At 41.4% G+C, this 13,401-nt stretch overlaps 1 long non-coding RNA gene across 2 annotated transcripts in view; it reads left to right on the plus strand.

The window, feature by feature from the left end:
* The first annotated feature begins 1,296 nt into the window (after positions 1-1,296).
* LOC139355670 (uncharacterized) overlaps positions 1,297-13,401 on the plus strand; it is a 76,341-nt gene continuing 64,236 nt past the window's right edge. For both annotated transcript variants that reach the window (XR_011606505.1, XR_011606504.1), the window contains exon 1: positions 1,297-1,379. This is a non-coding gene — a long non-coding RNA (uncharacterized lncRNA). The remainder of the gene's footprint in view (positions 1,380-13,401) is intronic.

Raw genomic sequence — 13,401 nt, forward strand, 5'->3', positions numbered from 1 at the left:
ATAATCCAATTCAAAGAAGTCATGAATTAATTTAATAGAGAACAGGCACTATGTGAGGCACTTCCACACACTTTATCTAATTTAAACCTCTTGTTACTCCCTGTAATAACTTTAACATCCTGTCCTCAAACTGGCATAGAAGAAAAAGTAGGAATCTGCCGAATGAACAACAAGGCAATTGCACCTCTTTGAGCCTGAGAAATTCTGAGGGAAAAATAAAAGAGGCAGAGGAATTTACATGTACAAGAGATGTACTGTGTATCAGGCTCTGTGCTGAGCAGACACTAGCTGTGTTTTATTTAACCCCCTCAACTGCCATGTGCAGTGAGCATGGGCCTTTTTTTTTTTTTTTTTTTTTTTGACAGAGTCTTGCTCTGTCGCTAGGCTAGAGTGCAGTGCCACAATCTTGGCTCCACCTCCTGGGTTGCAGCAATTCTGTGCCTCAGCCTCGAGAGTAGCTGGGATTACAGGCGTCCCTCACCATGCAAGCATAGGCATTTCTACCACAAAGTTGGCAAAGGCCTCTCCTTCCACCAGCCTTTGCCAAGGTGAGAGACAGGACTAGCTGGATTTCCTAGACGGACTAAGAATCCCTAAGCCTAGCTGGCAAGGTGACCGCATCCACCCTTAAAGACGGGGCTTGCAACTTAGCCCACAATTGACTAATCAGAGAGCTCACTAAAATGCTCATTAGGCAAAAACAGGAGGTAAAAAAAATAGCCAATCATCTATTGCCAGAGAGCACAGCGGGAGGGACAAGGATCTGGATATAAACCCAGGCATTGGAGCCAGCAATGGCAATCCCCTTTGGGTCCCCTCCCCTTATATGGGAGCTTTGTTTTCACTCTATTTCACTCTATTAAATCTTTCAACTGCACTCTTCTGGTCCGTGTTTTGTTACCACTTGAGCTGAGCTTTTGCTTGCTGTCCACCACTGCTGTTTGCCGCTGTGGCAGACCCACTGCTGACTTCCATCCCTCTGGATCCAGCAGGGTGTCTGCTGTGCTCCTGATCCAGGGAGGCACCCATTGCCACTCCCGATCCGGCTAAAGGCTTGCCATTGTTCCTGCACTGCTAAGTGCCCGGGTTTGTCCTAATCCAGCTGAACATTAGTCACTGGGTTCCACGGTTCTCTTCCGTGACCCACGGCTTCAAATAGAGCTATAACACTCACTGCATGGCCCAAGATTCCATTTCTTGGAATCCGTGCGGCCAAGAACCCCAGGTCAGGGAACACAAGGCTTGCCACCATCTTGGAAGTGACCTGCCGCCATTTTGGAAGCAGCTCGCCACCATCTTGGGAGCTCTGGGAGCAAGGACACCCCTGCTGTAACAAAGGCTCCATGAGGTGTCCTACCAATGTGTTCACACGGCCACAGGTTTGTGGTATTTGTCAGTTATCGTCATTTAAATGTATCGTCTGATTTGTTTTCTCGTCCTACATATTCACTTTCATACCTAATCTTATATACACATTTCATATTCTTTTTCTTAACAAAAGCTTTCATAGTTTTCAAAGCTTTGGGCCCTGCAAAATCCAAGTCAGTTTCTAGAAACGAGTATTATCTCTATTTTTACAGATAGAAAAAAACCTCGAGTTAAACGGGTTAAGTAACTAGTCCTAGTCACAGACTGGTAAGAGGGAGAACTGCGATTTGAACTTTTTGATCTCTGGATCATAGATCATACTTTTGTCTGCTGACTTATTTTTGGTCCATAAAAAAATTTTATGTAATACATAAATATACTTACATTAAAAGAAGCACTAAAAAGGGAAGGGAAGGATGTTAAAGCACACTAAAAATGTCTCTTCCCACTGCCCCATCCAGGCTCCCCTGCATCATTCTCTTTGCAGAAATTTGCTAATTATTTAATCCATGCGTTGTCAGAGATTCTGAAGCAACAGAGTGCCTCTGGTGGAAAATCAGAGTCTAAATGGAGAAACAAACATCTTACATACCTGCATGCACACATGGTTCTAAGACCATGTGTGGAAGGTGACATAAAACACTTAGGGGAACTGGTTTAGAGAGACGATCAAAGCTGGATAAGGGTAATCATAGAAATCATCCCATTATCAAAAGGAATTGATTGTAATGGGAGGAAAGGTTAGACATTTTTGATAGCCCCTCAATTTTCTTGTTTTTTGTTTGTTTGTTTGTTTAGTTCTTAACGTCAGTTTCAATGACTCTCTAGGATTATTACTCACCTATTGAAAAATTCACTCCTGTAATGTGCTCACTGTTCACACAACAGGCCAGCTGCAGGGCACTTGAGCTGCAACACGCATGTGTATTGTAAAGGACAGCATCTCAAGATAAAACCCTCACTCTCTGAGACTTAGTACAAGTTAAACCACCTTCTCTGTGCCCATCTTCTCTGCCTACCACAAAGGATTATCTCAAGACCAACTAACAGTTTGAATGAAAAGACTTCTTAAACTCTAAAGGTCGCTGCATTTCCAAGATTTCATCTCAAGCTTGACCTGTGATTGAGTCAATCTGGGCAGTCATGATCCTGGCTGGGGAAGTGCTACCAACCAAGGAGCTGATGGGCATGAGGCTTGGCATGAGGATGTGGGGTGGGGTGTTGAGTCTTCAGTGTAGCTGCCATGTTAATGCCTTAAGGTAAATCTCAACACATGGTTATATCCCAAAGCATCTCCCCCTTGCACACACACAAATCTAACTCCAAAATCTTTGAATATATTTCCTAAAGGTGTCAAAAAACACTGAGAGATTTATATATCTGTATATCTCATATATATATATCACATAGTATGTGTGTGTGTGTATATATATAAAATACAAATTTAATAGCCCCATAATAATCTATCTCTGTTGCTTTCTCTATCTCTCTCTCTCTGGCAGTGACTCTCTTTCTCATTAGTTATTTCCCTTTCCTCTCCATATATCACCCAAGCCTGAAAAAGAGGAAAAAAAAAAAAAGTCCTAATGGCTGGGGCAAAGGCTCCTTCTTTGGGTGGGGTATGTACGTCTTAAAAGTGAAAACATAGCAGGAAGGGACTTTCCTTACCTTAGAGAGCTTAGTAGGTGATAAGTGTAGATCAGTATACCTCACTCTGTTTTATTGCAGGTGAAAGAGAATGCAAGAGCACGTTTATGTGCCTAGGCGCCCAGGGAGAGGGACTGAGTAAAGAAAACCTGCGATTTGTCTTCACTAAACCCTTCAAATGGCACCAGGGTCTGAGGGGTCAAAAAGCAGCAGGGGGAGCTGAGGGTGTGGTTTTCAGTGTGGCTGGAGGAGGGTGGGATGGTAGCTAATTCCTTTATGGTTCAAGTGACAGAGCATGGTGGAGTTGGAGACAGTAGCATCTCCCCACCACACACACCAGTCCCCACTGCCATCTCCCAGTGCAATGGAGTGCAACTTCACTGCAGTGAAGACTTCAAGAATGCAATATATTACGGGTTGAGTTGTATCCCCACTAAAATTCATAGGTTTAGGTCCTGACCCCCAGTACCTTAGAATGTGGCCTACTTTGGAAATAGGTCATTGCATATGCAATTAGCTAAAATGAGGTGATCCTGGGCCTTAATCCAGTACAACCAGTGTCCTCATAAAAAGGGTAAATTTGGACACAGACATACACACAAGGAGAACACCATGGGAAGATCAAGGCAAAGATTGCTTGATGCTTTTACGCACTAAGGAACGCAAGCCACAGGAAGCTAGAAGGGAAACCTAGAACAGATTCTCTGTCCCAGCTCCCAGAAGGAACCAACCTTCTAAAACCTTGTCCTTGGACTTCCAGCCTCCAGGACTGTGAGACAAGGCATGTCTGCTGCTCAAGTCACCCAGTTTATGGTCCTTTGATACAGCAATCCTGGCATAGGGGTTTATACTTGTCAAAGTCCCAGGAGACAGATGTTGTTACCAACATCAGCAATAGTGATGAGAACTTTTAAATGGTCTCTGAAACCAGAACATCAAAGAGAAGAACCTGGGCAGAAAAACACGATTGAGAGACATTTTTAAGATTCTCTTGCTTGTACCATTGCAGTAAACGATTAGAGGCGTAACTGCTTTACTACTGGCTTAGTGTTCTAGTTGGCAACTCTGACAACTGACCACTTACCTCCACTTTCCAGACCAGCTGACTTCCCAACAGGATGGGGAAAAGGGACCAGTCCCTACATGCTCACATCAGCCCGTCACTGGTTGTGGGTCACTGTCTGGGAAGGCATATAGCCTTGAGTGGGCAGTTTCCTGTTCCCAAGACCACTACCTGGTGAGGGACACAGCTGTGAGAAACCAGCAGGTAAGAACAGAAGCTGGAGATGGCTCTGGTGCTGAGGAAGGATTTGTGTTTGTGGAGCACCATGGTATCAGCTATGATCCTCCTCTTATACTGCTCAGATCCACTCTCTTCTTAGGGTAAATTTTTCCACCTGTGAACAGCACTCCAGAATTTTCACTGGCCTTATTTCCTGGGTATTTCAGGGTTAAAAGGGTAAACAATAACCCTCTCAGTCTACCCAAGCTGCAACTGGCACCCATTCACTCCTCCTCACCACCCACTCTGGAATATCCCTGCCCTTGGCAAATCTTGCCTCCAGGCAGCTTACTCGTGGGGTGGGTGATCCCAACTCTCATTCCCGAGAGGTTCCAGCCCTTGGTTCCCAAGTACGCAACAGGCTGTGGCAGCTGTGCTTGTCCGTTGAACATTAAAATTAGGCACAGCAGTGGCAAGAGATACACCTGTGTGTTTTGCTCAGTGTCAATCATCCTCTCGGTTGTCTGTGTCTGAAGGCCAATTCTCAATGAGGAGCACATCTGTGATTCTTAGAAGCTCATGCTCCCAGAACTAGGAGATGCGTTATTGCCCCTGATGTGGGGATCTAGGTGTAGTGCCACAGTATCTACCGGAAAAAAGAAATAATTATTTCTAGAATTTTTATGACTCCCCCAAATCTTAAGGTAGCCTGTATTTTTATAACACTTTATGGGTTAAAAAAAAAGATTTCCACTTCTGGCTAAGATGGGATAACATGAACCAGAATTATCCTCCTGCCTAAAACACCCCCCGTCCCAAAATAAAACAAAATATCTAAAACAATTGTCATCAAAACACTGGATGCTAGGCAACAAAGGATCTGCAGAGCATCCCCCTCAAATATTGAGCAGAGTTCTAATTACCACATTTGTATAAGGAAAGTACTTGAGGCTGGTGAAAGAACCACCTGAAAAGATTAAAGAGAATAGTACTCAGCACTCAGAAAGGGTGAGGAATAGTGCCTGCCTCTAACAGGCTTGAAAACCTTATGATGCATGGGCCGTTGGGTAGAATACTCAAAAGAGTTTGTTTGCCTCAGTAGCGGGGAAAAAATTAGTTCTGGAATAAACACTTCTCTGGTCCTGTCTCATGTATCTTAAATCCAAGAGCTCAAAGGATCATGCTGTTAGAAAGCAATTTGTGTCTCAGAACAAACCTCAAGAATATTTATAGGAAGACAAAATAAGCAGCACCCAACAAGGTAAAACTCACAATGTGTGTTAGCCAATCAAAAATTACCAGGCATGCAAAGAAGCAGGAAAATAAGATCCATTATAGGAAATAAAATTAATCTAAATCAAACCAGAATAAACACAAATGTTAAAAATTAGCAGACAAGTATATTAAAGTGGTTATTATAACTATGTTCAATATATTCTAAAGGTTAACAAAGGAACATGAATGATATTTTTAAAACCCAAATCTAACTTCTAGAGATGAAGATGATAATGTGTGAGATGAGAAATACATTGATATTAAGGGCAGATGAGACATTGCAGAAGAAAGAAAAATCAGTGAACTGCAAAACATAACAAAAGAAACTCCAAAATGAAATAAAGAAAGAAAAGAATTTTTATTGTGAACAGAGCATCAGTGAGCTGTGGGACGACTTGAAATAGCTATGTAATTCGATTAGGGAGCCTCACCTGTGAAATGAAGTGGACTCAAGCAGGATTCAGCCACGGGAGTCTAATGACGGTGCAGACCTGGCAAAGCCTCAACCCGCCCAGCATGGAGTGCTGGGTAGAATATGCCCAACACAGTGTCCCTGGATCAGGCTAAAGTGGCCAGACCTCACATTACTCCATAACATTGCTCCAAGCTTCCCCTGGAAGGATATGACCCTGGCTAAGAGACCTCTCTGCAGCTGAAGGAGACCTTCATCAAGCTCAGAACTGGAGGGGATTCACCCCTACACTCACTGCAGCTGGACCTTCTTTGAAGCGTGATCTACAGGCACATATTCATCTGTACCACAAAGAGCATGGACTTCAGAGCCACACTGCCTGTGATCAAATCCCGACTCTGCCACTTTAGGTAAGGTCATTCACTTCTCTATGTCTTGGTTTCCCCAAGTGTATGATGAAGTTAGTAACAATAGTACCAACCCCACAGGGCTATGTGGAGATTAAATGAGGTGATGAATATTAAGCACTTAGAACCCCACCTGGCCCACTGTGTTTTATAAATATTTACGTTATTATACTCGTTACCTCATTTAATATTCCCACTGATCCTACAAAGTAGGTATTCTTATCTCCATTTTGCAAATCAGAAAACTGATACTTTAAAAGGTCAGGCAACTTGCCTAAGATCACACAGGTAGGAGGGCAGGACCGGAATTCAAACCTGGGTCTGTTTGTATGCAAAGGTCATCTGTATAATTAAATAGATGTTTTTGTTGTTATTACTGTAATTTGTTTGTCGCCCCCTGAATTATCTATGTAGATGTTAAATCCTTTGTTTTTGTTTTTTGTTTTTTTTGAGATGGAGTCTCGCTTTGTAAACCAGGCTGGAGTGCAGCGGCGCGATCTTGGCTCACTGCAACCTCTGCCTCTTGGGTTCAAGCGATTCTCCTGCCTCAGCCTCTCGAGTAGCTGGGATTACAGGTCCATGCCACCAGGTCCAGCTAATATTTTGTATTTTTAGTAGACATGGGGTTTCACTGTGTTAGCCAAGATGGTCTTGATCTCCTGACCTCGTGATCCACCCACCTTGGCCTCCCAAAGTGCTGGGATTACAGGAGTGAGCCACCGCGCCCGGCCCTTTGGGGTCTTTTTGCCTCCAAGACCCAGCACAACATCTAGCACAGAGTAGGCATTTGATAAGTGTGTGATGACTGGAAGGATAAACAGCTGATGGCTTCCTCCACTTAAAGAGGCCTTGCCTGTTGCTGCGTTGCATAATTGTTATGTCTTTTATCTAATGTTTTGTTGTTGTTCTGATTTCTCAAGGGCTGAATATTCTACATTGATACTATATCCCACATAAAGAAAACCATTAAGTAAAGTTAGATGAGATGCAAGCATTTCTGGAAATTTGCTCTCCCTGAAAAACTTCAAACACATAATATAACTAAATGGATCTGCCTACTTGTCATAAATCCATGCCTCTATTTCTTTTTTATTTTTAATTCAACAAGTGTCATTGGAAGGAGACCTATTATTTATATTTTTTTTCCTTTTCTTTTTTTGAGACAGTATCTCACTCTTTCACCCAGGCTGGCGTGCAGTGGTACAGTCATGGCTCACTGCAACCTCCAACTCCTGGGCTCAGGCAATCCTCCTGCTTCAGCCTCTTGAGTAGCTGAGACTATGGGTGTGCCACCATGGCTGGCTAATTTATTTATTTATTTATTTGTTTTGTAGATACAGGGTCTCACTGTGTTGCCCAGGTTGGTTTTGAACTCCTGACCTCAAGAGATCCTCCCGCCTCAGCCTCCCAAAGTGCTAGGATTATATGTGTGAACCACCATACCTGGCCTATTTCTCATTTTTAAAATATACTTTGTTGATTTGTAATACGATAAAAAAGGGATCAAAGGATTTCAGACAAGTAGTTACTAATTCCCATTTTGCCCACCCCCCCCACCCCACCAAACTTCCATGGCTAGAACAAATTGATGAAAATATTTTTTAAATATAACCTGGAGATTTTGCAAACATCATATGAAATATGAAATATTTTAGCCAAGGTATAGAATAATGTGCAGTTAAGTATTTAAATAAGCTAACATTGGCACAGCTATACTCTTAGAAAGCAAAATTTGGTCTACATCATTCATTAACATCCCTGTAGAGTTTTCATTAATAAATTCATCAGGGATTCATGTAAATAATCAAGACCAGAATTTTCTTTTCTGGCTGGCTCACTGATCAATCTTAACTTTTAAGCAGCAATCCAATTTCCTGGAAAAACAAGGTCCAACAAATGATCTGGTTGAGTGAAATATTGTAGCAGATCTCTGTGAATTTTGCCCGTCCCTTTTCTGATAACAGATTTCCCCTTCAAAATACCCTTTCCGTATTCTTGGCCTCTGTGGTTTGAGTGGAGCTATGCCCAGAGGTGGGCGTGTGACTTAGACAAGGTTCGAATAAAACCTGGTGTGCCCTGGACCCAGGGAGTGGTTTTGCGGGTGGACACATTGACCAGTTAGAACCAGCTAACCTCAACAGCAAGGCTTTTGTTGGTCCTGTTAAAAATCAAGAATATCCTGCTGATTGGTGAGTGGAGAGGCTATAAGGTAGTTGTTTCTGGCAACCATCTGCTGTCATCATAAGGAAGTTGACTGCCAGAGTAAATATGGAGTCAGCATGGCAGATAAGTCAACATAAGAGAGAAGTATGAGGGGGGTGTGTGTGTGTGTGTGTGTGTGTGTGTGTGTGTGTGTGCATATGAGAGACAGACCTGATAACATTGTTTAGTCCTTGGATCCAGCTGTACTTAAGCTCATCCTACTATTTTTCAGTTACATGAACTAATATATTTTCTTTTTAAGCCAGTTTGAGTGAAATTTTCCATCACATACAATTTCAAGTGTCCTAATATAATAGTTATTACTGTATAAAAGCATCAGGTTGCATTATGTTCCTAAGTATTTGAGTCTGAGATGGTAGCAAATACATTTTCTATGTACTTAAGGTTATTTTCCACACAACCCAAAAGACCAGTTGGAAAGTGGTATATTCAGTGGGTCTATTAGGATGACTTATATATTTCAATGTGATTAATAAACTATTTAGTGCTGTGGGATCACAGTCACAATTTATGCTCTCTTGATTTTTTGTTTTTGTTATTAAAATTAAGGTATACTCTATTAGACTGATAAACATAGTAACAAATTAAAATGGCATTTAGTAACAAATTAAAATGGCATTAAGTAACAGTGAACTCAAAATTTTAACACATAGGAAATCAGAGAAAGAAAGGAGAGATCATTGGGGAATGGGCATACCATACTTCGAATACTGTCATTAAACAATAAATGTAAGTGTAACCTTTCTGGCAACCAAGGCAAAAGAAAACTAGAAGGAATTTCATAATTTCCATTTTATGATGAAAGGGAACTCATCTGTTATGCAAAAGAGACAAACTTCTTAGTAAATATTTTCCTGTCCTTTAAATTTTCCTCAGAACCAGGAGTCATGAGTTTTTAAATTTATTTAGGAATCTAGGCTTTTAATAGAGATGTCTCCTTCTGTTTGCTTTGTTTTTATTTTTTTGTCATTCATCATGTGACTTTCTAGTGACTTTAGTAAAATGCTATAACATTTTCATGACTTGCCTGATACCTAATGATTAGAGAAGAAGAGATAGAAACCAGCTGGTTTAACCTTTAGTCAGGCCAAGACTGAAGCGATGAATCTTATCAGACAATTAAAACCACGTGCTCCAGCCGGGACCCCTGCTTGCAAGGTCAAGGAGGTAATGTGCAAATTTGGGATGCTTCTGAAAGTCTATTAAAAGGACTTGCTGGGTGGTAAAAGATTGGCTGAAATGACTTCTTCATGTTCCCTGGAAACTCAAACCCAGCATTCTTGCGCAGAGTCTGGGCAAAAGTGGTTGAATTTGACCTTATTACTTCAAAGCTTCTATTGCACTCTTAAAGATAAAGGAAAACATCACTGCCTCAAAACAAATGGACTACTGGCTCCAAGCAATCATTTGAGGGTACTTAAACAGTCAGGAGCCATTAATGTGATCACAAAAGTTGAACCCCTCTTCTTGGGAATCTTGGAACTACCATTCAGTTTCCTTTGTTGGCATATATGTTTGGCTCCATTTCCCTTTCTTTCTTCAGTCACAAGTCTCTTGTCTTTAAATTAAGTGCCCCATCAAACAGTTTATGGGACTCAATTAGTCCCTTTCTGTTCTTCTGGAAGTCTGTATCCTCTGTGAGATCCCAACTTAATCAATTTTTCCCTAAGCTTTTTAAGGCCTTGCCTACTTAATCCTTCACTGATAATTTTTATGTACCCTCAAGGGCTGAATCATTTGGGCTATTTATTATTCATTTCATCAGAAAAGTCTCTTGAGATGAAGTGTTTCAATCTCAAGGAAGCCTTCGAAGACAACAATACAGGAAGCAAAGACAATTTAAATATAAATTACATACAATCACATTTTCTCAAAACAGATACAAGTTTTTGCTCAGCAATTCCAGTGTTTTGTGTTGCATGTAGTATTGCCCTCTGCAGTGTTCTTTCAACCTTAGCAGTAAGTTTCATACTATGGTATTATATTGCAATAGAAGCCCTATTCCCCAAAGCACACAACTGCAGTCACAGGATTGGTGGGTGGCACAGATGTATCTTATAGTTTACTGTTTATCAATGATTTCTAGAAATACATTTGGAAGACTATGGAAAAGAAAACCAAGATTGACTTCTGTAGGTGACAGAGACAATTGTGTGGGGAATGTGAATAGCAGAAAAATTATCTTTGTCTAGCTTTTTACACTTGGATATACATTTGCTTATGAAAATTATGCTTATTTCTATTGATGAATGCTTATCCCAAGTTTTAGTATCTAACAGTGTTTCTAATATCCTTGTGCTTGTAAAGTTAGTGGCAAGTATAAGATGTATATTACACAATAGTATTCTGATAGCATTCTTTATGTCACAGACCATACATAGATCGGGGATAGTCATCACAGTCTATGTGACAGGCATATATTAACTAAACACAAAGGCATCTCAGAATTTCTATACATAAGGAGCTTAGCAGCCACAAATTTGGATTGGAAAAGATTATGAGAAGAATTCTCCAGGAAGCATGTTATTTTTCCCTGGGTTAAATGTTTCTTTGGTGTGGATTTGAAAGGTGATACATGGAGATAGGTGGGATTCAAAAGCCTCCATTCCTGCCAAGTAGTTCCTTGAGACTTTGTACGTAACTTAGCTAAAAATGTAGGTACCAAAAAGAAATGAGCTGACAAGTATTTACTGGAATAAACGGTAAGATCACAGAGCTTTGAATTTTTAATATCTTACTTGACTGCCCATATGGACATCTGAATATGATGGAAGTAAGGATTTTACCCCCATTCAAATGAGTACACTCTGATTTGTCATTTCTTCAAACCCTAACTATAACTTAACTTCAAGATAGGATTTAACTGTTATTGTACACTGTGCACTACTTAGGGATACATTTAACCAAGGAGGTCAAAGATCTCTATAATGAAAATTACAAAACAAACCATCCCTCTTCTCATGCGTTCCTGCCCAGAAAATGTGGTCACTCCAGTTCAGGTCCTGAGACGTTCTTCTCCATGAAAATCATTTATTTCAAATATCAGGAATTCATTTGCAATTGGGAAAGTATCAAAGTTAAGAAGCTTCTAGTACATATAAAACAGACACAAATTCTTCTGTAATTATTAAGTTGAGTCTTTAATTATTTGATACTATAATAAGCACTTAAATTCTGTATCTGTATTCGTTTGCATCTATCTGTGAGAGAATCAGACACCTCCGTGCTGGAGTCTGCTGTGTTTCTATGCAGCATCCATGACTCAGTCCTCCCTTCCTAAGGGGGTGGCTTCTGTTTTGATGCCTGATCTTCTCCCATGTAGGACTGCTCCTCAGGGAGATGGTATCACCCCTTTGGCATGTGACAATGAGATACTTAGGAAAGTTCTCCTGCAGGGTTTATAGGGAAAATCTCTACACTAGCACAGTAAGTCATGAGTGGGAATATTTCCATTTGTTTCCCCGGATGTTGTTTTGCTGACTGTGACTCCTAGGATACTGCAGTGGGCTCCCTTTCCACTCAAGACCAGCAGAACTGGCTGGGCGCGGTGGCTCCCGCCTGTAATCACAGCACTATGGAAGGCCAAGGCGGCTGGATCATGAGGTCAAGAGATGGAGACCGTCCTGGCCAACATGGTGAAACCCCATCTCTACTAAAAATACAAAAATTACCTGGCTGTAGTGGCCCACGCCTGTAGTCCCAGCTACTCGGGTGGCTGAGGCAAGAGAATTGCTTGAACCCAGGAGGCAGAGGTTGCAGTGAGCCAAGATCGCACCACTGCACTCCAGCCTGGTGACAGAGTGAAACTCTGTCTTAAAAAAAAAAAAAAAAAGAACATCAGTAGAAAAAGACAGGTCCTCATGGCCAACGCCCTGAATTAATTGGCCTATAAGACTGCATTCCTCAGGATCTATTATGTAAGTTCAATATTTTCTTTGTGTTGAACTTCAAGCCTTTTTGAGTTGGAGTTCCTGAAATCTGTAGCCTAAGGGCATCCTGATAGAGTCTCTGAATTTCAGTATAACCTCCAGTCCCTTCTCCTTGGTTGTGATAGTTCCCTAGTTCTGAATGTTATTATAGATTCAGGTTAGATGTCAGTCTTACTCTTCTTTCTCTTGACTCCTGGGTCCTTCTCATAAATGTCTCTTCTTCATGCCACAGACTTTTATTGAGCAGCTTCTCGGTGCCAAGTCCTATTCTAGGCAATGTGGATGCCTAGACAGTTGGGGGAGACATAGACCTGCCTGACACAGTTGAGAATGGCTCCCTTGAGCTGGTATGTGCTTTGCAGCTTTGCCATACCCATTCATTGCTGTTATTTCCAGGGCTGAAGTTGCTGTTAAGTCCACGTTACTCTTCCATTTTCTAATGTTCTGCTTTCCTTTCCCTATCTATTGCTGGTGATTCTCTCCATCCTTTCTTGGGTTCTCGTGTGTGTGTGTGTGTGTGTGTGTGTGTGTGTGTGTGTGTGTGTGTGTTTCCTCTGCCTTGCACAGGAATTTGTGTTTTGTTCTCTTGAGTCTTCAACCTCTGAGAACAATGGAAGAAGTTATTTGATCATCCCCTTAGACCACTGTGTTTCTGGGTGAAAAAGACCAGTTAGCAGACAATACCATAAATACCAGAGGCACAGCATTTATTAAGAAACTAATATAAGAAATTTATAAGAAACACAGTGAGTGTGTGCAATGCTTCCACAGAGCCCTCTAAGAAACTGTCAGAAGAGTCTAGTTTGAGGGGTAAGCACACAGATCCTGGATCCTGAAAGCTTAGATTCCAATCCTAGCTCCACTCTTACTAGCTGTGTGATCTTGACTCAACCTCTCTGTGCCTCAGTTTCCCACAAA

Source organism: Macaca nemestrina, chromosome 8 (assembly GCF_043159975.1).
Source record: "Macaca nemestrina isolate mMacNem1 chromosome 8, mMacNem.hap1, whole genome shotgun sequence".
Taxonomy (NCBI): Eukaryota; Metazoa; Chordata; class Mammalia; order Primates; family Cercopithecidae; genus Macaca; species Macaca nemestrina.